This window comes from Protopterus annectens, chromosome 13.part0 (genome assembly GCF_019279795.1).
Source record: "Protopterus annectens isolate FY-2018-M chromosome 13.part0, PAN1.0, whole genome shotgun sequence".
NCBI lineage: Eukaryota > Metazoa > Chordata > Ceratodontiformes > Protopteridae > Protopterus > Protopterus annectens.
Genome location: NC_056747.1, coordinates 26,030,338 through 26,057,179, shown reverse-complemented (window position 1 = coordinate 26,057,179; position 26,842 = coordinate 26,030,338).

Here is a 26,842-nt window from a genome sequence, read left to right as displayed (position 1 = left end):
AAATGGCTTACTGATAGAACCCACACTGTAAAAGTAGCCGACTCCAAATCCAGCTCCAGACAAGTGACAAGTGGAGTACCTCAGGGTTCAGTCCTGGGGCTCTTGTTTGGCATCTACTTCTCTGAAGTACAGGTCAACACTAAGGGACTCTGGCTAACAAAGTTTGCAGATGACTGCAAACTGGGAGCCATTATTGAATCCCCAAATTATGTGGATACTCTACAAAAGGGCCTTACAGAAACAGATGCTTGGTGCCAGAGCCATGGGCTCAAGCTCAATGCCAAGAAATGTATTGTTATCCCTTTGGGAAAAACATGTATCCATGAATTACCATATAGGTGACAGTACACTAAACACAGAAAGTGTGATAAGAGACTTAGGGACACAGGTGGACAGTGGTCTCACCTTCGATAACCACATTGCCACAACAGTCAGGAAATCCTTCTGTGTGGCACACCTCATCACGAAGGGCTTTTCATCCAGAAAAAAGGAGGTCATTGTTCCACTGTACTCATCCCTCATTAGACCCATTATAGAATACAACGCCCCATTTGGTATGTACCTCTCAAGACATCTGCAACAACTGGAAAGGCCTCAGAAATACCTCACTAAAAGAATCACAGGCCTAAAGCAGATGCCCTACGCTGACCGCCTTAGAGCTATACTCTGTTGCATATAGCCTACTCAGAGGCGATCTCTGCTTAACATACAAGGCCATGTCAAACCCAGAGCTGTTGGACATGCTACACTTAAAGAAATCCCAATCCCTCAGAGCTACACGCCCAGGGATCTAAACCTTGTCATCACAATAAACAAAACATGCTGGAGGGATAGGTTCCTGACCCAGAGACTCCCCAGACTCTGGAATAGATTGCCCATACATGTCAAGCAGAGTGCCTCTTTGGACCTCTTCAAGAGGAACCTTGATGATTGGATGGGAGAAAGGAAATTCACCCCAGGGATCACGTCAGTCGCCCTGCTAGACAGGGGTCCAGGAAAGTAAATAATGTGGGAAGAAATAGCCATGGAATTGTTATGGCTAGGCTTGTATAGGCCCTAGGGCTGATAGCCTAGTACCAACCTATGAACCTATGAGTGGTCCAAGGAATGATCCCTGAGGGACTCCACTTGTGACTGGCCTCTTTGTAGAAGTGGACTCCCCAATTCTAACTTCCTGGGTCCTGTCTTTGAGCCAGTTGGCTATCCACCAGGTGACATACAGCTTTGTACCTAACCTCTTGAGTTTGCCAGCAATGCTCAAGTGGGGAAGTTCTGTCAAATGCCTTGGCCAGGTCATGTTAGGCAGTGTGGATGATTTTGCCCTCATCCATTGCTTTGGTGACTTTCTGAATGAAGTCCACCAGGTTGAGTAGGTGTGATCTGCTGAAACCAGACTGGGTTGGGTCCAGTGTCTGGAGGATTACTATGTTTCTACTGATCATCTCCATGATAATTCTTTCCATAGCTTTACATATAAGACTAGTGAGACTTATGGGTCTGTAGTTTTCAAGGTCTGTAGATGGCCTGCCTTTGTGCAGAGGGATGACTGTTGCCTTTCTCCATTCATGAGGCATGAAGCCTGTTTGGAAGCTACAGTTAAATAGTAATTCCAGATGGCCTGATAGATCATGTTTCATGCTATTTAGAAGGCATTCCAGGATACTGTCTGCACCCATTGATGCTGTGTTCTTGGTCTTAGGGAGAGCATTAAGGACCTGTTCCTAGTGATACTAGGGGGAGTAATATTTGATGATATTTCCTGAAGGAAGGTTGAGGGGAGAGAGGAGTAAAGTTGGAGCTGAATTTATCAGCCAGGAGGTTTGATATACTCTGGCTCAGTGTAGGTGCATCCATTTACAATGAGCTCTGCACACAATTGTGTATTGCCTTTGAGGTTGCAGACATTGCTAAAGAATGATTCGTGGTTGTCTTTGGCCTGGGAGGGCAAACTTACCTCAAGTTTGCCTTTAGTAGACTTTATTTGTCCTCTGTGTTGTTTGCTTAATTTGATGAGAGTGCTTTTATCCTGCTGGGTGCTGCACCTCCTAATTTTTGACATGATTTTCTTCCTCCTGTTATACAGCCAATTGATTTTGTGATTCCACCAGGGTGGCTTGTTTTTTGAGTTAGTTCTGTACTTCTTCCTGATGGGTAGAGCTGCCTCTATACAACTATTAACATGCTTGTACAGGGTTTTTGTGAACAGTTGTGCACAGGCAGAAGTGTTCTCAGGGTTTATGGGGGCTTGAAATTTTGCCAAGTTCTCACTTAAAGGCAGGAGGATAGCCTTAGAATAGTTTCTGAATATTCCAGGTTTAGCTGGGGGTCCAGGATTTGTTTTTTGTCAAGGTAGACTATTTTGTGGTCTGACTCTACCATGGAAGGCATTACAGTTGGGGTGTGCAGCATTCTCCCATAAAACTCCATACGTTTAAGTATTTTTGAGCCGATAGACTTTGCACTGCTATATCCCTGATAAACTTTAATAAACAAATGTTCTGAGATACATTACAAACAATGAGGAAAAACAGAAACATCCTATAAACCTCTTAACAGTTGATAAGCATGATTACTAGCAATAAGATAATCATACATGTCAACTGCCCACAGGTTTGGAAAATCTCCTTGCTTCTCCTCACATTTATGCCCTTTATTTATTTATTTATTTATTTATTTTACATTTGTAGACCAAGAGTGTCCAACTAAGCCAAAGCCGTTTTTCAGTGGAGGCCCGGGAGAAAAGCTCCATAAGTACATACAGATTAACAAAAAAGTAGAATACAATGGTAAATATAGATTCTTATAGTAATCACAAAAACATGTACAGGTCTAAAAACAAAAGTAGCTAACAGTAATGTTAAGGTGTTCTAATACATAGGAAGTTACATAAGAAGTTTGGTGAGTCTGGTATTAATACTAGCATTACATATTACTTAGACAGTAGCGGTAAGTCTTGCGGTGTTTGTAGTTTTACAAATGGGAGGACGGTTAGGAGGTAGTCGGAAGAGAAGGAAAAGAGTATCATGAGAATGGGAGAGAGGGGGATTTATGGGGGGGGGGACTGAACTGGTGGTGACTATGTAAGATGGCTGTGGTCAGGGAGGGTGAGGCCAGTGGCAGGACCAATGACTTTTAAAATATTCATTGGTGGCAAATTTAAACTGTTTGAGGTGTGTGAGGGTCCTGATTTCAAGGGGTAGTCTATTCCAAGCAATGGAGGGGTGGTAGCTATATGTGTTACATCCAGTTTTTGACTTGGGTTTGTAGACTTTTAATATGTCTTGGGATGAGCTCCGGAGATACCTAGTTGGGGAATAGTGGGAGATGAGGGATAATAGTGCTAGACAAAAAGCCAGCTGATAGAGAATGGAGTGTATGATTTGGAGCTGAGATTGGAGAAGTAGGTGTGGTAATTCTATCCAGTTTAGATATTTTAGGGAGAGACAGTGGTGGGATTTATAGGTTTGTTGTGTTGCAAATCTTGCTATCTGGTGATAGACTGACTCTAGCTTGGTAAGTAGCATGGAGATGAGATTTGTTAGTATTTGGGAACAGTATGTTAAGCAAGGTAGAAGGTATGCATGCATAGGAGTAATCCTGGCTTTGGCGGTAAGGAATTTTTTATTTCTGTAAAGGAGTCCCAGTTTCCGATGGTTTTTCTGATATAATTATTTATGTGTAGATCAAATTTTAGTTGATTGTCGATGGTAACACTAAGTAGTTTTGTGCTGGATTCGACTGTTATAGGAGTATTGTTGATGGACATTATGGAGAAGGAAGATTTGATATGATTTACACTCTTGGAAAGAAAGAGAAGTAGCTTTGTTTTTTTTTTAGAGTTGAGGATGAGCTGATTATTGGATAGCCATCTCTCGACTAAGTTAAAGGGCGAGTGGGCGGTTCATAGGAGTTCAGAGGGTGAGTTGACAATAGTGATGATTGTAGAGTCATCTGCATATTGGACAATGGTTGACTGGGGATAAGATGAGTAGAGTAAGTTGATGAAGATATTAAAAAGTAGTGGAACAACAATGGATCCTTGGGGAACACCCATTCTTACTGGAAGGGGGTAGATAGAGCTAAGTGCCATCTCACTGATTGGAGTTGGTCAGTGAGGTAGCTAGAGAACCATGTGACTGTATCAGGGAGAAATTAAAGTATGTTAGTTTGTTTAGTAGGAGAGAGTGAGAGACAGTGTTGAAAGCCTTTGAGAAGTCTAGGAATAGACACGAGATAAGTTTATGATCATCTTTGGCTAGAGTAATAGTGTTGAGGAAGGACAGTAGAGCAGTGGAGGTACTATGCTTAGGTCGGAAGCCATGCTGTGTGGGAGTGAATAGTTTGTCCTGTATGAGATATTACATAACTTGTTTATGTATACATTTTTCCAGGACTGTAGAGAGGGGGAGAGGATAGCAATAGGTCAGAAGTTGGAGATTTCTGTGGAGTTACCTCTTTTGTGAATAGGTATTGTGTAGAATTGTTTCCAGATTGAAAAAGCTTTATATTCAGGGATGGAGTGATTTATTAGGATAGATACTGGTAGAGCAAGGGAATGAGCTGCTCTCTGGAGAAAATATGAGGGGATCACGTCAGCAGATAGAGAGCATGGTTTAAGCTTAGAGAGTAGAGTTTTGTGATAGCAAGTGGGAGCAAGTTTAAGGGAGAAGGTGGTTTCAGAGTGAGTAGTTAAGGAAGGCTTAGGGAAGTTAGGGGAATTGGAGTTGGAGGGGTTGGAATTAAATAGTTTGGATATAGATTCTATAAAATAAGTGTTGAAGGTGTTAGCTGTCTCTTCAGGAGAGCTGCCTGGACAATGATTTAATGAAGTGGGGTTGCCAGGATGGAGTATTTGGTTGATAGCATTCCAAAAGTTTTTTGGATCAGTTTTTAATATTGTTGGGTGGTTATAGTAGAAATAATTTTTGTCTTTATTGATGAGTTTTTTTTGTTTGATTTCTAAGTTCTTTATACCTTTGTAAGTTGGCTGGAAGTTTAGATTGTGCCCATATTTTCTAGGCCCTATCTCTGGTTTTCATAAGGGTGTGAGTGGTTTTAGATAGCCAAGGGGATATATTAGGTTTTATCCATATTTTTCTTGGTGGGACTAATGAGTTTAAGGTGTTAAGGAAAGTTGAGTTAAAGGATTCGACAGCTTCATCTAGTGGGTGCAGGGTGAGGAAGTGCCAATTAACCCGCAAGAGAAGGGTTTTAAATGTTTCAGTGTTAAAACTGGAAAGTTTTTGACAAGTGATATACTTGTGTGGTTTAGAGAAGTGGTGGGTATATCTGAAATGTTTTATTGGTGACTGATCACTTAGGCTGTCAGTGAGTGTTTCTGGGTTGTGGTATTTGCAGGGATTTGAAACAAGTATCCAGTCTATCAGGAAGCAAGGGGAGTTAGATTTATTAGCATGGGTAGGTTGAGACATTATTGTATAAATCCATATAGATTTATGTGATGAGGAGAGCTAGGATTAGTGAAGGTTTGCCAATTAATGTTCACGTCTCCTAGGAGGATGGCTTCATTAGGGATGTTTTGGGGGAGATATGTGAGAATGTTTTCCAACAGGGGAATGTTGTCCCTTGGTGTAATATAGAAGGCTACTACAGTAATGGTAGTATAGTTGTTGAGCTTGAGGTTAGCTGCTAGTACTTCAGTGGGGGCAAAGGGGGGGTTGGTTATTTAGGATGAGACAGAGTGAGGTTATTGGAGTAAATTATGGCAACTCCACCACCTTTTTTGTTTAGGCGGTCATGGCGAAGTATATTGTATCCTGGTGAAATAATGTCTTTGTCTAGCTTTTGGGGTTTTAGCCAAGTTTCTGTTACTGAAATAACATCTGGGGTGTGATGTGATATCCGTGCATGAAATTGGCTAACTTTGTTAAGGATGCTTCGAGTGTTGATAGAATAGAAAGAGATTTGTTTATCAGTTAGTTGTGGGTGAGTGGCTAAAGTTGGGAGAGATATTTAGAGATACATGAGGAATCCTCTAATCAGTAATCCCAGATATTAGAGTTTCATTCTTTTTATTTGTTCAATAAGACAGCCAGAATGTAACCCCCCCACCAAAAAAAAAAACAAGAGACAGAGAGAGAGAGAGAGAGAGAGAGAGGGATGTGATGCCAATTTCATTTCCGTTTTGCCTCTTCTACTGAAATGATGCACTGTACGAGCATGAGGATGTACATGCCTTATGTATGTGCAGCACATCTCTTTTCAAGGCAGACCGAGAGAGAAAGAGTACTAAAACTCCATTATACAATCGCATTATTTATGGTTAGTATGTCCAATACAATATACAACACAATGTTATCATATAATAGCAATAACTCATTCCTGGCTATGGGTATCACAGGATTTACCCAAAGTTGGCTTTGTTTAATTACTCGGGATTCACCCTTGTGATCAAACCCCACCAGCCATGGGTAAATCCTGTGAAGTCCACAACCAGTAATGGGTTATTGCTAAAACATACATCTGATAATTCATCATTATGTAATGTGTGAATATTTTGCTAAAAAGCTTAATAATAACTATGTAGCTCACCTTTGTGACTTAAATGTCACAACTCAAATACCTTCTGAATAACTTCATTCCTTGCTTAGGCAGTCATGTCAAATAGCATGTCAATAAGTGATCATGCATCGATGCCTTAGGTCTTTTCAGCACTCACCAAGCTCCTCCCATGTTGACCAGCAAGTATACTGCAATGACTGTTGTGTTTTGTCTTATATGAGCCCATCCTTCTGCACACCCACGATATTTGGCTTAACTGCTTGTCAACTCTTTAGCAGGTTCATGCCTGTTGAGATTCTATGCATGAAGCAGTATTGTTGGACTTTTCTGCATGTGATGCTCCAGAGCTGGGACTTCGTCAACTACTTCTTTCTTGGATAAGTGAGCAGTGAGCAGACCATTCCTCTCTGATTGCTCTTCCAGTGTTGGGCCGCTATTTGAAGTCATGTTGCCATGGCTCCAGTCAAGGTCTGCTCCATGGAGTTTGCTCAAGAAAACCTGTTTTGCTAGACAGCATGATTTAACACTGCATTCAGCTAGAATGATTGCAGCCACTGAGTATGCTATGATCAATAGTTGTCAGTCTTCAGTAATCTGCAATGTAAAAGGGCATTGATTAGGCAAAAAGTGAGACTGTGGCAAGCCATGAGGAGTGTGACTCCAGTTTATGTTGATCAGGTACTTATGTTTCGACTATACTTACTACTGGGGAAGGTTGATACAACCTGCAGTATATGTGTTTGGATTCAAGGCATAGGTAGCCTAGCAGAGTTTCTTGACTGCTGTTGATTGGATAGTATCCACAAAATGCTAGCACTTATCTTTGGGGGCTCCTTGTATGCTGTTTATGTGACCAAAAGATAAAAGTTAGTGCACGCATTGCACACTCTTTGCTTGGCAAATTGTTGATGAAGCACTTTTGCCATGGCAGTGTGTGAGGCTGTTGATAGGGTAATCAGCGATGAGACATATGGCCAGAAACTTATCTACAAGTGCAAGGTATTTGGAAGATTTCACAGAACTATGGCATATGCTGGGTCAATCAAGGTTGATGTGACAGATGAGTAACCTAAGTCGAACATCCATAACTAAACATGTATGGATGACTTCCTAGGAGCCAGTCCAGTGATCCAAAAATAAAGACATATAACAGAACATGTATGCTCTGCCAAACAGGAAAGCAATGACAGGATGCAGTCCTGTAAAGAGGATATATAGGCATTCTCAAACAGTGGAAGTGTCCTACTAGTTGAATCTTCTCATTAACAATGTATTTAAAGGTTGCACACTTCACAAAGGGAGATGATACTCTGCTTCCTTTAGTCAAAGTGGTATTTCATGCAGTCATAACCTTATATAAGTTGGAGCTATGCTGCAAACAGTAACTCTTTTCAATAGGCTTCTTATCTGAACAGCAGTGGAGTTGGAGAACTCCCAAATGGGTGAGAAGAGTGAGGGAAGGGTAGTTCATCACTAACAGCTTTTCATCCAGAGAAAAGGAGGTCATTGTCCTACTATACTCATCCCTCATTAGACCCATTATAGAATACAATGCCCCGTTTGGTATGTACCTTTCAAGACATCTGCAACAACTGGAAAGGCCGCAGAAATACCTCACTAAAAAAATCACAGGCCTAAAGCAGATGCCCTACGCTGACTGCCTTAAAAAACTCCAGCTATACTCTGTCGCATATCGTCTACTCAGAGGTGATCTCTGCTTAACATACAAGGTCATGTCAAACCCAGAGCTGTTGGACATGCTACACTTAAAGAAATCCCAATCCCTCAGAGCCACAGGCTCCAGGGATCTAAACCTTGTCATCACAATAAACAAAACATGCTGGAGGGGTAGGTTCCTGACCCAGAGACTCCCCAGACTCTGGAATAGACTGCCCATACATGTCAAGCAGAGCACCTCTTTGGTCCTCTTCAAAAGGAACCTTGACAATTGGATGGGAGAAAGGAAATTAACCCCAGGGATCACATCAGTCGCCCTGCTAGACAGGGGTCCAGGGAAGTAAATAGCATGGGAAGAAATAGCCAGGAAATTGTTATGGCTAGGCTTGTATAGGCCCTAGGGCCGATAGCCTAGTACCAACCTATGAACCTATGAACCTGTACATCTTTCATAAGGATCAGTTTGTTGTGCTTTTGTGGACTGACCTGAATATCATGTTCGACATTGCTGTATAGTGATGCATTAAAATTAACTGATGTTGTGTAATGTACATCAGTGACATCGCGACTTACCAACAGCATAGATATGTACTGACCTCATGTAAGACACGTACTATGATTCACAGTTGCTTTTTAAGTATGTGATAACAATCCAGTACTGAATCATAGAACAGAGAAAAAACAGAGCAAGAAAAAAAGCTAGATGATCTTTCTGAAACTTGTGATGCTGAATGGTTGTGCAAAATGTATGTCTTCTACTGGGAACCACATACTGAGAATTTCATAAAACTTTACCCTGAAATATTTCTTAAAACTCATTTAAAAAGGCATTATTTAATAGAATATGAAATTACATTCTTAAATAATATTAAAAGAATCACACGATTTTATGTTTTCACAAATAATTTTATTTAAGCACAAAGCAGGTTTGCATCTGGCCTCATGAAATGCGACACTTTTGTATATCACATTCTGTTCACAGAATGCTGCTGCATCATGGTGCTCAAGATTGTTCTTCATTTGGCTTTTCCCGGTTAGGGGTTGCCACAGCGGAACTCCGATCCGCTAATGATTGGCAGTAGGTTTTTACGGTGCCAAGGTGCCAGCCTGACACCTAACCTTCATCGAAGGCATGCCCATTCACGCATGTCTTTCGAACACCACTCGACCGCGGGGAGGACAGCATCGTGGTGCTCAAGATTAAAAGTATAAAATCAGCAGACTTGTACTTCTGCAATGATTAATTGGACTTGTGACTGACAGACAACCTCAGTAGCTAGTGGCTATTTTTTAAATAAGGCAAAATAACTTTTTAGTTGCTTAAACCAAGTCAGACAGTCACATGCTGAAAGAGCTGCTTTATTGAATATTTAGATGTAGCTTACATTGATACACTTTACCAAATGGCACTTTGGGTTTTACTGCTAGAGTAACATAACTTTTGTCATTTTATTACATGACACAGTCTATGTTAAGTAAACATTTTCAGAAAAAAAGAGCCACCATCATTTCTTGTCTTGCAAATCTATCATCCCTTGCTCATATGATGGACTGCAATGCTTTTCTTATATACATGACTGCTGTACAGGAAGAAATATCAGAAGAAAATGAAACTGGATTATAAGTCTGTTGCTTTCATAGGGAAGAAGAAAACCTCAGCCCAGTATCTCTGCCAAGGGTATGCTGCCAGCTTCTCATAACACATTTGTTGTGCAATGGAACAAAATGTCACAGGCAATTTATTTTAACCACTGATGGGAAGACAGCTAAGATCTATCAAAGGTAATAGTTGTTAGGGTTTAATATGAGGTTGTTCTGCTTTAGAAATCATGCTAGATCATTGTCCACAATTATTTATAAAATATAGTTTATGGCATTTCCATCTCCTGTTGTTTTTGTGCTAAGGTCATCTTAAAAATCAGATAAATTTGTTTAATCCTGCCTCTGTTGTATATTCAGTGATACAAACAAGTGACTTCATCATATATGGATGCATGATATCCTGCAGCATTCTATGTTTTAGGTCTAGTGCTATGATTTCTGCCTTCTGAGTTTGCTTTGCTTCTACTACATTTCCCGATTTTCTTCACAAAGGTAGATCTGTTTAAGGAACATACATTACTAACTAAGAGTAATAAACAAGCACATTATTTCGTATCACTACTTATATAAAGTGCAGTATCTAGAGATCTTTTATTATGAATGAAGTACATGTTTTTTGGTCTCTGTATGATTTCTGAAAGTCAGTATTACAATTTTTTTAATGCACAGAGGAAGAGTGATATACATGTCCTACAGAATAGTAAAATGACATAACTGTCTCCAAGCAAAGCAGGGGTAAATCACGCAGAGGATGCAGACACCTTTACAATGTTAAACTATACCATGCAAAGTTATGAAAGTGTGTATTTATTTTATTATTTTGTTTTACATTTGTTGACTGGGATAGTTGGCCTTAGCACAATAGTCCCTTTACAGCGGAAGCCCAGGAAGAAAAGCTCCATATGAGAATACACATAAGTAAACACAATTACTTGGTTATGTAAATTATGATTATAAGATATGCAGAATATATAACAATCACAGGGAGGAAAAAGAAAACGGATATATTATATAGCATACTTTAAAGAACATCAGTAATTTGTGCATATTATATAAGGTTCTACATATGCCAGACACTAAACAGGTAATGTAGCTACAGTGCAAAGCAGAGAGCTTCTCTATTTAGTAGACATTAAACAGAATTATTTTTTATAAAACAATATTTCATTTTATGAGTTTCCTTCCAAGTAAAATTTCCACATAATATTTATTGAGTTTCTTTCTAAGTAAGAGGAGTTTTTTGAGGTTGAGTATGTAAGTGTGAATGTGCACATATGATTAACCAGGTGACAGACATTGACAAATCCAGGATTATTTTAGGAGACTTAAAATATTGGGGTTCTTTAATTTGCAACATGTTTAGCAGTATAGCTATGCAGGATTACATAAATAGAGTATTTCTACAATGGAGATGTAGCTGCATTTTTATTTCTCTTAATCTTAGAAGAACCATACTATTACAGTGTTATGTGGCATGGTTAATATACTGCCCACATGGGAATCTTGAATGGATTTATTTTCCAGGTTTTTTGTATTGTTATCTGTTTTATGCTTAAACTAATATATAACTTGGCTATATAATGTTATTTTTCCCTTTTCTTTTCTGTCATTTTCATTTGTAACTAAATTGTGGTTGGACATGGGTACTAATGGTCTAGTCCACCTACTTTGTTAACACAACATATAAACTGATGTGGAAGTATAAATCAGTTACCTAATTGCATTGTTAGGGAAGCTATCAGTCATTGAAACAAACTGAAGGGTACCTGTAGGGTTCTGTTATCCATAACAAAATGGAAGAGAAGCCATGTATGTGCTAATTGATGCATCCATCAAAATTATAATAAGTAATACAGAGGCCAGATGATGTGATGTCAGTGTTGGCTGAGGTCCTCACATTATGACAAAGAGTAAAATAAGACAAATGGACAGTTTTGGTCTTTGATTTTGCCTTCATCCTTAAGTCCAGACTGAGCTTTATGCAAAATAAAAAGAATATTAATGTTAAAAGCTTTAACTCACAGAACAAGGATCCTGGAAAACAGCAGTCTGATGAAACCTGGGCTGCAGCTTGACTCTTTTCACTGAAGATGACATCCTTTTGGACCTTGCTTTGAAAAGTGAGCACTACAAGTAGCTTGTGTTTTGTTTTAGTGAATGTCATCCTAGGACAGAGATATCCAAATGGCTTCTGCATTTTGTGAGGAGAGCGACATTAACAGTGGACAATGGCAGTGCAAACACTGTTAATGTGGACTGCAGTTCAATGATATACCAAAGATGTGAAGCAAACTGTAGCAGGGCTCTCTGCAATTAAAAAGTGCTAACATTTTTTCATTGGTAAAGATGATCTCACTCCTAGACCAGTATTTTATGTTTGCTCAAAATTATGGCAAGAAATGGCCAAGATTCAGAAACAGGCCTGATCAAGAGCAGCACCGCTGCACTACAAATGAACTTTTGGTGCAATCATAGAAACCAGCAATTTAAAGCACATTAGCAGCAATGAAGGAAATCCTCACTGGCAGCTAACTGGCACGTCTCTGAATCACTCTGTGATTACCACTTTTTCTGTTGCCATTGAGGTAATCACCACTATATGTCAATATATATATATATATATATATATATATATATATACATATCTCATATGGTCACAGTTTTACAGTTCACTTGGCAAACATTAATTTGTGTGATATAGCTCTTTTGGTCTAAAGGGCTGTTTGCATGAATGATATCTTGGGCAACTTCTAGGTTGATTGTTAAACATAAGTAGGGTTTGTAGTAGGGGTAGAAGTTTCTGTGTGTGTGTGTGTGTGTGTGTGTGTGTGTGTGTGTGTGTGTGTGTGTGTGTGTGTGCGTGTGTGTGTGTGTGTGTCTGATTAGACTTAGAGAAAGGGTTAGTTTATGGAATAGATTTAGCATGTGCGTAAGTGTATGCTTTAAAATTAGGATCTGTGTTAGATAAGGGGACAGGTTTAACGTGTGTTTGTATCTGGTGAATGTCTGAGCTGACTCATGTTGTAGTAGCATTACAGAAAGGGCTTTTTCAAGGAGCAGGAGAAAAAGTCTTAATTACTATAATAATGATCTCGGGGAGTGCAAATTTATTCGTAATAGCTTCAGTATAAATAAGAGTCTCTGAAATGCATTTTCTTCATCAACAGAATTAACTAAAGTACATGAGAAACTAGTTTTAGCCTTTTGAATAGCTCTCAAAACGATTCCTCACATCATCCTAATATAGTATCCAGAAATAAATCTCACTTGATCTGAGATGACCAGCTTCCACTTCAAGCTAGTCAGATAATTAATCCTTAGAGACATAAAAGCTATAACTATTTCTAAGACTGGATCCTTCCCCAGCTTGTAAAACATTGATATATGTATATCTCCAAGAAAGTAGGGGTGGCATCCCACTTTAAAATAGAAATTGTTTACTTCAGCAAGTCAGCCAGCATACGCAGAGAAAGAAAACAGAAAATATCTGCTGGCAACACATCAAATCAAGCTATCTTATGCAATTAAGCTTTTTAATAATGTCTCCTAACTCTCATGCTGAAAACGGATGGGCCATCACCTCTGCTATGTCTGTGGCAATGAATGTAGGGTGACTTTCTTCAAACAATCCTGTGTCTGATCCTTTGATGCCACATACCTTTTATCCTTAAGTCTAGACTGAGTTTAACTCACAGAATAAGGCCCCTGGAGAACAGCAACATTATGAAACCTGGGCTGCACCTTAACTCGCTTCACTAAAGTCTACATCCTTTTGGACCTTTCTGTGAAAAGCATAATCATAAACATTCTGTTCCTGCACCAATTTTACAGTGAACACTCTGCTGTGTGTGTCCTTCAAAATGTCCTTAAAACTCCTTATATCTCTCCTCATATGGCCTACAATAGAGGTCATGGTTTGAAGTAGCTGTACAATGACATTATACTGCCTTCCAATCCCTCCAAAGTAAGGTTAATTATATCTTCAAATATCTATGCTGCAAGCCCTTAACAGCACCCCACTTCAACTAGAATAGAATAGTCAGAAAGATTTTAAGGGAATCCCACTTCAACTAGAGTAGAATAGAGTCAGAAGTGTGAATATAATCACATTTAAGTACCTGTGACTTGATGCAATTCTGAACCTCCTCAAGTTTATGTAAAAAATCAGTCTCCATATCTTAAGGATCAGTGTTAATGTATTCATATCATCTGAATGCCTTCCATGCAATCAAACCACTTAATATAGATTAATTAAAAAAAAGTAATTTTATATGAATAGCCCACAAATCTAAGTGCAGATACTTTGAAAGTCAAAACAAAATGAAAGAAAACTCACTGCAAATGCATTGAACAACAAATTTAGTATCTTCTGCAAGGGAAGTACTTCCTTCTTCCCCTCATACTGGAAGCTTTGCTCTCAACACTCTCTTACTTATATATACTAAGTCTGTGGTCACACATCAATGAGGAATTCATCAACACTACAAATATGTGAGCTTCCAAGATGGCTGCACAAAGATAAGCAGCTTAATTTCAGTTCTCTCAGTGTGAAAAAAGAAATGAGAGGCTAGTAACTCTGTCAGTTTTACTAAATTCAGTTACTGGCCAGTATGTACACTGCCTAGATGTCAGCAAAGAGATCAACTAGAAAAAGTGAAGAGAAAATACTGACTGGGAAGAATCAGTTGTGGCTGTTCAATAAAAGGCAGTTCAAGATCCAGCTTTGGTGCACTACATGACTTCCAGCAATCTAAAAATAAATTCTAATTTTCTCACAGCTGATTAAAATAAATGAAACACTGAAGGAGAACATCAACTCAAATAACAAAAGGCTGGGAAAAAATGGAAGAAGCTTTAAGCAGCTATTCAGATGAACTGATAAAACTGCAAAAAACTAGAGGTCAAAATGAAGAAAAGGCTGTCTGAGTATGAGACTACTTAAGAAGATATGTTTCAAAAAATGATAGACTGAAAGGAGAGAGCACATATGGAAAACTTGAGATTTACTGCTGTATCAGAGAAAATGGAAAGCAGACTATATTAATTTTATGAAAGCACAAATACGCAACTGGATTGATATTCCACAGCAGGATTTGTTAATCAAAAGAGCACATAATGTGTAAGTTCCAAACCTGGCCATGAGAAAGCAGCAAAACCAGTATTAGTAAAAATGCAATCTTAGCATCCGAAATAGTTGATCCTGACAAAACTGTAGCAGAATGGCAAAGTATTAAAAATTGGAGACAATAGAGTGTTTGCAGAAAATGATTATTCACTGTGCAACAGACACAAGAGAAACAAATATATCCAGCAACCAGGAATTATTGAAATGCAGGTGTAAGATTCAAGCTTCTGTATCCTGCTGTCTTCAGAATAGTTTTCCTGGAGTATCAAATTCATTTTTTGATGCAGAACAGGTGAAGGAGGAAATACAAAAGTTTGTACAACAAAAAGTGAGCCATCAAACAGAAGTGGACTCTGCTTCTCATTCTTCTGATAATAAAGTTCATAGATAGACTTTGCTAGTGAAATCTTTCACAATGTTCAAAAGAAAAATGCTTGAGATACAGAAAAAAGCACTGGAAGTATCAGGAGTACCTTGGACTTGAATGAAAATCTTGAGGTTGGGAGATGGAGATGCACAGGAAGAAGACTAACAACATTTAAATTAGTGAATAAATGTGAGATTATAAAACATCAATCACATTTGTGAAAAATGTCTGTACAAGAAAAAGTGGAAAGACTGGACTTTAGATGACTTTGTTAAACTTGTGGGGATTGAAAAGCCTATGCCCCACTTCATGTCATTAATATATGGAAGGACAGAGCTGATATAAGTATATTTTCTGCACTTGATCTGTTTCAGTGATTCTTAACTAGTGAGCTGTTTTTATTTATTTGATTGACAGAATTATTACTTATCTGTTTCTGCATTTATGTATCTGCTTGACATTTGTCTGAAGTTTGTTTTTACCCACCCTTCCACCCAATTGCTGTTGTGTTCTTAAACTTGGTGGATTTTGCAGTTGCCCGCCCCTACTATAAATTTGATCTGGGGCATGTCTCCCAATCCCATCTCATTAGCCCATTCTACCTAATACAGAGAGATCATGTGGGAAGGCCAACTAGGGTTGCCACCTTTTCAAATGGCCAAAGTGGGACATTATTGGTACAAACATCAGATATTACACACCAACACATACCCATGGTCAGTACAATGGTTAGAACTTAACTTTTTTGCCTAAATAAAAGCTTATTCTTGTAGCCTTGTAGTTGCTTATTCTGTTTCTTATAACATTTAGGTATTTCAGATGCAGAATAACTGTTTTATGAAACTATTACATAAAATATAGGAAATAATTTTGTCCTACAATCTCAGGACATTTGCCATTTTACAATTTTTTGTCAGGACATAACTGCCCAAAGAGGGACTGTCCCTCGCAAAGTGGGACAGGTGGTAACCCTAAGGTTAAAAATATACTTTATTTAGCTGTTTTTACTGTGTTTCTGTTCCCTCTTCCTACTTTATTATGTCATCTTGCTTTTTTTACTGCTTGTTCTCTAACATGTTCAATTGCATCTTTTCTGCTACATTTATTACTGCTTGTTTATAGCCTTTTTAAATTGTGTTATTCAAAGCCTCTTAGTTTTAGTTTAAGCACTTGGGCTTTAGGCCTACCCCTTAGCTCTCCTTGGCCTTTCTCCCTCAGATTCTGACAAATATAGATGGACAATTTCCTACAGTTTCTTCTGCCAGTCTGGTGGATATGGGTATCCAGAGACAATGTAGCAACTGCCTCATGTACATGGACAACCATCTACTACTACTACCTAGGCACACAATTTGTGAGAGAAGCAATTACATTAGGAACCTTGAGTTTATGCTGTCTCCCCCACAAGCCAGTATATTTGGCACTGAGGAAGTTGTCAACACAATCATTATACCTGAAACACCACCTACACCTACACAACACACACCCATATATGCAAAGGTTCTCAACAAAAACATACCCAAAGAAGACCTTTGAGGCAAAAACACACGCAAACTCCACGACCCTCCACATCACATACCATGCATAGTCCACACACCTGTGTCTCATAGCCACTAAGGCTTAACCATAAACCCAACATATTAGTCATAAGTGACTCCATTGTGAGACACACAGATGTACCTCTCTCCAGGCTGGATAAGGCGAAAGTCACGGTTATTTGTTTTTCAGGTGCCAGAATTCACCGTATCACATATGCACTCAAGTCTCTCAACAACAGGCACTGTTATGACTCTGTCATAGTCCATTTTGGTGTGAGTGACTTGAGACATACCTCCCCGGACTATATGAAGAGAGACACGATTGACCTCACTGAATATGTGTCCCAGACAAGTATGTCCCTAGCCTTAAGCAGCATTCTACCATCACCCAGAATGATGTCTCAATAATAACCAAAAATGATTGACTTTAACAATTGGCTTAGTTTCTGGTGCCATTCCAGGGGGATCCATTACCTGACAGCCTGGGAAGACATGATTGACAGACTAAGATGCTTTGCCATAGATGGCCTGCATCTGTCTCACTTGGGCTTCAGGCTTCTGGCAAAGGCTCTTGCCTCCTACATAGTGCCTTTTTAGGAAAAGTGATGAGGTCAAAACTACCAACATAAAAATTTCAACAAAAAGCAAATTAAAGATCATGCTGCTAAATGCTAAGAGTCTAAACATGAAATCACACTAATTGCAAGCATTCTTAACCCTAGAAGATGCTGACATTTGTGCAGTCACAGACACCTGGTTCAAAGCTGCGGAGAGCACCTCAGCCTTACCTGGTTACTCATTTTATCATATATTCAGACCCCAAACTGTGGACAAAAAATCCAAAGGATGAGGAGTTTCAGTATATATTAAAGACATACACACCTCCAGGCTGATCAGACAGTATGACACACAGGAAATACTCCAGGTGCAGTTAACCATTGACAGGATCCCTATTCAAATCATAGCTAACTGCAGGCCTCAGCATTTGACTCAAGATGCCCACTCTGCCTACCTGGACCTCTTTGAATCTATCAAGATTCAATGCTTTACCCTGATCCTGAGAGACTTTAACTACCCAAACATATATTGGATGAACTACTCATGCCAGAACACAAATGCGAAGAGAGCTCTTGATTGTGTTAATGCAGACACCTTGCAACAGCTGATTGATACCCCCACAAGAGGTGATAATATCTTGGACTTGGTATTAACTAACATGAGTAACCACTGCAGCATCCCTACAGTATCATCCTCCTGGTAAGATCCAACCATAAAGTGGTCATTAAGTCACCATCTCCCCTGACCCCCCCCCACTCTAGCTATGGTCTAACAAAAAAAATTCTCCAAAACTGATTACAGTCTCCTGAGGGATGGTATAAATAGCCTCACAGCCCCCTTCCACTCTGTAGGAAATGGCACCAATGTCCACATCTACATCAATGTACTCTATGAGCATTTATATATATGCATGGAATCAGGAATACCCGATAGGACAAAATCATCCTCCGTAAGGAAGAGTAAACCTGTCTGGTGGACATCTGTGATAAATAAAGTCTATAACAAAAGGAAACAATTGCTGTCCATGACCAAAAAGGAGCAGGTGCCCAGTTAGAAGCAATCTCTCCTTAGCCTGGACAAGCAAATAAGAGCACTAGTGAAATCCTCCAAAGAAAACTTCGAGTCCAAATTTACCACATTTACTACAGACAATCATAAGTCCTTCTTCACATATGTCTGCAATCTCAAAGGAAGCATGCAGATCTGCTCAGAACTGGTGGTGAAGGATGCCACATACACAAATGTCGCACATATAGCCAACCTGCTGGCAGACAGGTTCAGTGAAAACTTTACTCCTCTTTCCCCCATCAGTAAAACAGGATATTGCCAGTGCCTGTCCCCATCCCCTTATCTCTATGGAGCAAGTTATCACTGCCCTCTCAATGGCAAAAGAATACAACCTCCATGGGACCCAATAACATCCCAGGCTGCATCCTACATGAACTCAGGCAGGAACTTGAAGCACCATTAGGCTCCCTATTCAACCAAAGCCTGAGTACCGGCTTCATCCCAGCTGAGTGGAGGACAGCCACTGTCATCCATTTGCACAAAGGTGGAGCATCCACCAATCCAGGAAATTATAGACCCCATCAGCCTAACTAGGCTGATCTGCAAGGCCATGGAATGGATTATCATGGACCTCATTAACAAGGACATTGGCAAACTCCAAACACTCAATCCCACACAGTTTGGCTTTGTCAAAGGGAGGTCACGTCTGTTAAATTTGGTCAACTTCTTTGAGATAGTCACCAAAGCCATGGATGAGGGGAAGATGGTACACACCACCTACCTTGACCTAGCCAAAGCCTTCAACAGTATTCCCCACTTGGCCATAATAGATAAACTCTCTCAACTAGGCATCAATCCTTACGTTACCAGATGGGTAGCAAACTGGGTCACTGATAGAACCCGCCTAGTCAAAATAGGGGAAGCCACCTCAAGCAGGAGACTCATAACAAGATATGTACCCCAGAGATCAGTCTTGGGGGCTTCTGTTATTTCAGATATACTTTTCTGAGGTGAACGCCAAAACCAGTGGGCTATGTCTAACTAAGTTTGCAGATGACTGCAAGCTGGGTGCTGTCATCAATTCCCCTAGTGATGTGCAAATCCTCCGAGAGGGACTCTACCAAACAAATGACTGGTGCCAGAAACATGGCCTCAAGCTGAATACCAAAAAATGCACCATCACCCCCTTTGTGGAGTGCGATGTCCCCACAAGTTATCACATTAATAACAATGTCCTAAGCATGCAATCAATTGTGAGGGATTTGGGCACTCAGGTTGATAGCAACTTGACTTTTGACCTCCATGTTACTTCCATCGTAAGGCAAGCTTTCTTCATGGCCAACCTCATAAGTAAGGGTATTTCATCCAGGGACAAGGAGGTCATAACATTCCTGTATACTTCCCTTATAAGGCCCATTATTGAGTACAATGCCCCTTTCAGCATATAACTTGCAAAGCCCATGTAGCAGCTGGAGAGACCACACAGGTTCCTCACCAGGAGACTCCAGCACCTCAAACATCTGCCATACATAGATAGGCTAAAAGCCCTGTCCCTCTACTCAGTTTCATACAGATTCCTCCAAGGTGACCTCTGTCTGGCATATGATGCAATCTCAGGCTTGATGGGCCTGCTGCATATCTACAAGTCAAGCTCCACTTGAGTAACCCACATGCGTGACCTCAACCTGGACAATGACATCAATAGGACTTGTTGGTGGGACAGATTTGTGTCCCAGAGACTCCCCCATCTGATCCATGTCTATCCATATCAAGCAGAGTACCTCATTATCCCTTTTTAAGTGCAACCTGGATAACTGGATAGGAAGCAGAAAATACACCCCTGGGATTCTGCCTGTGTCCCTGCTGGATAGGGGCATTGGGTGCTGACTTGTCTAAACATGGGCTATACTCTTGGCTAGGCTTATAAGGGCCTTAGGGTGAATATCCTAGTAACTTCCTATGATCCTATTATCCTACAGGATAACTATAAGTAAAACAATTTTTGTTCTTAACAGTATGTGTATAAAACATTCCATGATGCAAATTGCATGTTATATACTAAAGCATTTTCAGTTATTGTTGTACGTGATAAAGAAACAAAAGTAAATAAGTACCCTTTTTTCTTTTTTTTCATTATTTAGTTTTAAGAAATATAGGCATTACAATGTAAAATGAAAAGAAAGGCTAGGCAAAAGCATGTTAAAGTTAATAGGCTGTAACCTTGGGCTGTTGAAGTGGAAGATGGGGTATAGAAATGAACAAATTGTAATATATGTAGAGTTGATATGTTTTCACTTGCATTTGCATACGTGAATGTCTGGATTAAGGCCATTGGCTTAATCTAATAACAAGGTTTATGTTTAAGGAAGTAAATAAGAGAGCACTGAATGTAATGAAAAGTTTTCCTTTAGCAATAAATCTTCAGTGAAAGTTAAGAAGTCTACAGTTGAGGGCAGTTGTACATTTTATTCATATGGTTCCACGGAGACAAGCAGACTATAGGCACAGCTAGTAGAAGCCAGAATCCTTTTTTATGGCTAAAAGTTAATGTTTTCTGAAAGAATATAAGCTGTTTTTCACATCTGGGAGTGGATTAAAGATAAGACAAGAACAGACAGCAAGTAGTGTAAGCAGGGGTACCGGCTGTAACATGCATTTTACTATGGATAACCTTAATTTTAGGTAAGGTAATGCCTGTGTGTGTGCAGCTGTCAGTTTAGGACAAGTGTTCCTACCAGGAGGGTTAAACTATGTGAAGAGGTACATAGTTTTGTGTGGCTGTTTTAAGTTAATATGTTATGGGGTGTTCTGGGTTTGTATTTATTTGTTTTTTTTGTTTGTTTGTTTGTTTGAGAGAATTCATTAAAATAAAATGCCTTGCAAAATGTGGCACAGATTCAAATGGAGATCACAAGAAACTACTGTACAAAAGATCAACCTGTCAAACATTACTGGGTGCATGCAACACAAAATCTAGAAACAGACATTGAAATACTATTATTTATAATGGGTCTATATTAGAACATTGAATGTTTAATAGTTTGAATCACTAAAGGTAGACTTTTAATGATTGAACTATTAAAACATCAAATGTTCCTAAAAAAATAATTCAAAAAAAGAAAGAAAAACTAAAGGGTGTAGGCAGGTGGGCAAGCCCCCCTGCACCCCCCACATGGGGGCTGCATCCCTCACACCCCTGCTACTTAAATATACCAACTCTGAGACTGCACTACATTGAATCAAACAGAAATCTCCCCTTACGGAGATTTACGTTTACACGTTTGATATTCTGAACATTAGCTATTGTTGTGTCGACAATATCAGATTCGATATTGTCAGCTTTTGACAATATAATATAGATCCTATTTATAATAGGTGGCAATAATAACATCTTATCATACCAGCTACTCTATCTATATCATTTTGGAATGTGAATGGTCTCACAGGTATAGATAGAAGAGGAAGGAGTACTGAATTAGATTAAGAAATGCAGAGTGCAAACAGCAATGCTACAGGAGACACAATTTGAAAGAAGTGAGCATGTGCACTTGATAAAGAAAGGATTTCAGGATGGATATTAAGCAGAGTATCAGAGACAAAGAAAAAGAGGAGTACTTACATCAGTTGTTACAGGAGCTCCAGTAGTGATAGAAGAGGAAGAAAAAGACAATGGTAGATTTGTGGTAGCAAGGGGCTACTGGAAAGGGAGGAGGATTATGCTGACTTGTATTTATATTCCACCTAAAACTGCTATTATGGAGCTTAAGAACATTTTGGGAGAAATAATAAGCTTTCAGCATAGAATATTACTTCTAGGTGGGAAGTGGAGTTTGATTTGCAACACTGAGGATGCATCTGGGGGACATGGAAGGGAAAATATAACAAAATAGGGTTGATTTGTGAAAAACAATTATAAAAATGATGTCCAACTGAACACACCAAATTGCTAGGAGTGGAAATAGACAATAAACTAAAATTTGACATTCACATATCCATGACTATAAAAAAAGTCCACAAAAAACTAGGAGCGTTATACAGAAATAAGCAATTTCTCACCAAAGCTGCAAAGATTTCAATAGAAAATTCCCACCTTATCTCCACCCTACTTTATGCCTCTCCAATATATATCAACCTAAGGCAATGTGATCTAAACAAGCTAGAGACCTGCTACAACAAAATCACCAAATTCGCCACAGGGGCATGCTACCGTAGTCACCACTGTCTCTCACTTGCTGAACTGGGCTGGCTTGAACTCCCTCACCTCCTTCAGTGGTATCAACTCTCACTCGCCCACAAACTAGTAAACCATCCACTAAATGTCCCATCCCTCCAGAATCTACTCCAACCCTATCGCACCACCAGACCACTAAGATCCAGCAGCAAAAATCACTTGCAGATCACTAAAGCCAATAACTCAGCTAGTGAAGCACTATTCTCTTGTGCCATAGCCAAATTATGGAACTCACTCCCACCCACAATTACCTCCATGCCATCATGCAGCTTCAAAACTTTACTAAAACTGCAACTAAAAACATGCTGACTATGCCCTTGCAACTCCCACTCTAATATCATCCACCCCATCCAACCACTACCTTTCTTTCCACTCCACTAACTACCTTGATTATAGCAAGCTCAGATGCTCATAAGCCAGTACTTATTATACAGCACAAACTTCTTCTTCTTGTAACATTTGTTAATGTCTGGTATGCACTTCACAGATAAAGATTCTAGTTGTCTACTGATGTACTGTGTTCTTCATCTGTAAATATGTTGTAAGTAATTGTTATGTAAATTTTTAATCACTATGTAATCCAATGTAAATACTGTCTGTTTATTTTAACTGTGGAGCTTTTCTCCCCGGGCCTCTGCTGAAAATGGTCCTACGTCCAGTCGGACACTCCCGGTCAACAAATTTAAATAAATACATAAATAAATAAATAAAAATATTTGATATGGAAGACATTAAGTCAGTAGTAGGAACTTGCAGAGAATTTACATATTATTCCCCAAGGTACAATAACTGTGTTAGACTAGACAAATATTATATTTTACAATAAAGTGCATTTAATTGAAAGCTTTGACACACATCCAATAACTATTTCAATGTGCTTATAACAACTAAGATAAAAATGCAGGGCAATGAAGTAGAAATGAGACACCGGCACTTCCGTACCTATCTGTTAAAAGGAAGTTAAGGGCTTGGTAGTGGAAATTATTTAAGAGTTATTAGGGAAGATGGACATTTCTTCAATAGTTATAGCTAGTGAGTGGGATAGAATGAAAGTGGAGTTTAAAATAGGGTAGAAATAAAAGAAAAAAGATATGGTTAATAAGTAACAAGAATTATATGCAGGGGCTTTCAAAGTTAAAGTATTGCAGAATAAGGGGAATCTCAGAGAACAGGAAGAGGCACAACTACAACGTGCTAAACAAAAAACAAAGGAGTATTTGGATAATGTGCATGAGTTTGGAAAGATTGCTGTTAAGCAACTGTTTTTTGATAATAACTCCAGAGCACAAACACTTTAAGCAGAATGACTTAGGCAACAGAAAGTAAAAGGGTTGTTACCAAACTTAGGGAGCCTGTAACAAGAAAAATAACCAGAGATCCTGCAGACGTATTAAAGATATTTTGGAAATTTTAAGAAAATTTGTATAAAGCTGAGAAATGTGGAAATGAGGAAAGAGCACAGATGAAAATATTTATAGACAGCTTAAGGATGCCGAGGTTAGAGGCAGTTGAGACACAACAAATAGTTAAGATAGGAGGAGATGAGATTAAAATGATGATGTACAATCAATAAATCTGCGGGAAAGTCTCCAGGGTGGTATTCCTGTGGATGTTTGGAAACTAGAAGGGAAGAAAGTGATAAAAATCTGGAAGGTCTTTTTAACCTGTAAATGGTTCCTCTCTCAGGCCTTTGCTTACACTTATCAAGGGTATCAGAACTTGTCAGATATTTGGGATGCATGGCTAGGCTTAAAAAAGCCCTTGTGGTTGTTAGCCTAGTAAACACCTATAAACCTATGAACCAAACCTATGAACGGTATTTTAAAAGAAGGGCAAGCACCAACACCCTGTAAGAAAGCTGTGGTCACTGTAATACTTAAAGATGGTAAAGACCTATCAGTCACAGCTTCATATAGGCCCATTTCAACTTTAAACCATGACTGTAATGCGTTTATGAGTATAATAGCTAAAAAGAATGGCACAGATGTTGTCAAAATGGATAGACATGGATCAGTGTGTTTTTGTGGAAGGGATTCAAATGTTTGACAACATTAATAAAACAATGATGATGATGATCCAGAGGGAAACATAAAGTGTAATAAAATAGCACTACTGTTAGTGGGTCTTGATGCAGAGAAAGCATTCAACAGAGTAAACTAGGATTTTATGATTAGGGCAATGGAGGCATTTGCATTTGCTGATATAATAATAAAGTGATATATGATGCGTTGGAGGAAAAAATTAAAGTGGGAGGGTTCCTCTCTAAGTTGTGTCTAAGCAGTGCAACCAGGCAGGGGTGTCCTCTTTCCCCTTCGTTATTTGTTTTATGTTTAGAGCCATTGGCAAAGAAAATAAGTGACTCAGAAGTTCAAATATATGATTGATATGGTAATCAAAAAAAGTTGGCTATATTTGTAGAAGAGTTGGCTTTATTTGCAGATGATAGTATTTTTTACCTGATAAAACCAGAAAGGGATATTTCAGTGTTGTGGAACATCTTGAGACATTTTCAAGTCTTTTATAGATATAAAATTAATGATAAAACAAAGGCTATAGCTTTGAACTATGTACCCACACATGAATGGGTCCAGCAGTATTCATATTTATGGGAATGATTTTAGGAGTATGGATTAAAAAAGATGTTGTTATGGCAGCTAAGGATATGTGGGAAGAGACTAAACAAAAATAATACAAAAGCTGTGAAACTGGAATCTCTTGTTTATGCATATAGATAGCAAGATACAAGCAGTGAAAATGTTTTTAGTCCCTTTAGTTTCATATACTGGTCAGGTGTGTTTTATCAACTAGTGGAGAAGTTGTGGACAATAATTTATAAAGAGTTGAAGGTATTTATCTTTGAGGGAAGAAACTTCTCTGTGTGGAAGATTTTTGGTCCATATATCTCTAGTTAATCAATGTATATTAATCAGATCAGATGATAATAGTAGAAGTAGTGAACTTAAACTCGTCTTAAGTAAAAAAAAAAAATATATATATATATATATATATATATATATATATAATTGTACAGAATTACTAAGTATTCAAAAGTAATCCAAGCAAGGCAGGCAATCTGTTTCCAGTCAAAATACTTAGTAATTCTGTACAATTATATATTTTTTATTATTTATTTATTTATTTTTTACTTAAGACGAGTTTAAATTTGCTACTTCTACTACTATTGTCTGATCTAATTATTATACAGTGATTAACTAGAGATATATGGAATGAAAATCTTCCACACAGAGAAGTTTCTTACATTGTTTTGTTTCTGGACCCAGTATACTTGTTTAGTGGGTTGTTTTGAGACTTCGGGGATACCACAGAGATTACTTGTTTTTTTAATCTTTGAGGGAAGACAGCATGGATTAACTGGGATTAGTTGATTCTTCCAACAGAACAAGATGGTTTTGGATTACCTAATTTGAATGAATATTTTAGAGCTGCACAGTTAAGGCTCATATACATAACACAAGCTGAAAACTATAAGTAAAAGTGGAAAAGGATGGTGATGACATGAGGGTCAAGAAATAAAGGGAGACTGGGATTTTGGATGCAGATCCTTAAGAAGAATAACAGCTGCCATATAGAATGTTATATTGATAAAGTAGCAGGCAGTACTCTAAGAACTTAGCCAACATGAGAATGGAGAAAGGAGATTTTGCTAATAGGAATGAATACAATTTGGGGAGCAGAATGCAGGCAAGAGGGGACTAGGATTTATTCGTGAAAACTGTCAAAGGAACCAATGTATTGTGAGCAAATAACTAGCGAGGGAAATCTAGTAGAATGGGGAGAGGCCGAGCAGACATTTAGATAGCAAGCTAGAGACTGCCTTTCCTATCAGGGACCAATATCAGTGTACAGGCAAACAGAAAGTGATAGAGGAGCCCTAATTGAAATATCTGCTCTGTTAGAGTTTTAGATGAATCTAGAAGACAAGCTGATGTTAAAAAAGGGATAATTAGTAGGGTATAAAATATTGCATGATAGACATAGAAATCAATCCGAGGAGGTTAGAAAAGAATGGAGAGAGAAAGAATGGATAACCAATTCACAAGGAAACAATGAGAATGCATATGTATGGCTCCCAAGCATGGAACAAAGTCTAGAAGATGGATGAGGTTTGCTTGGAATTGTTTGCATCAGTATTTTGTACCAAAAGAAGACTCCAAAGAATTTTTCCTCTGGTAGATGGCACATGTTAGAGGTGT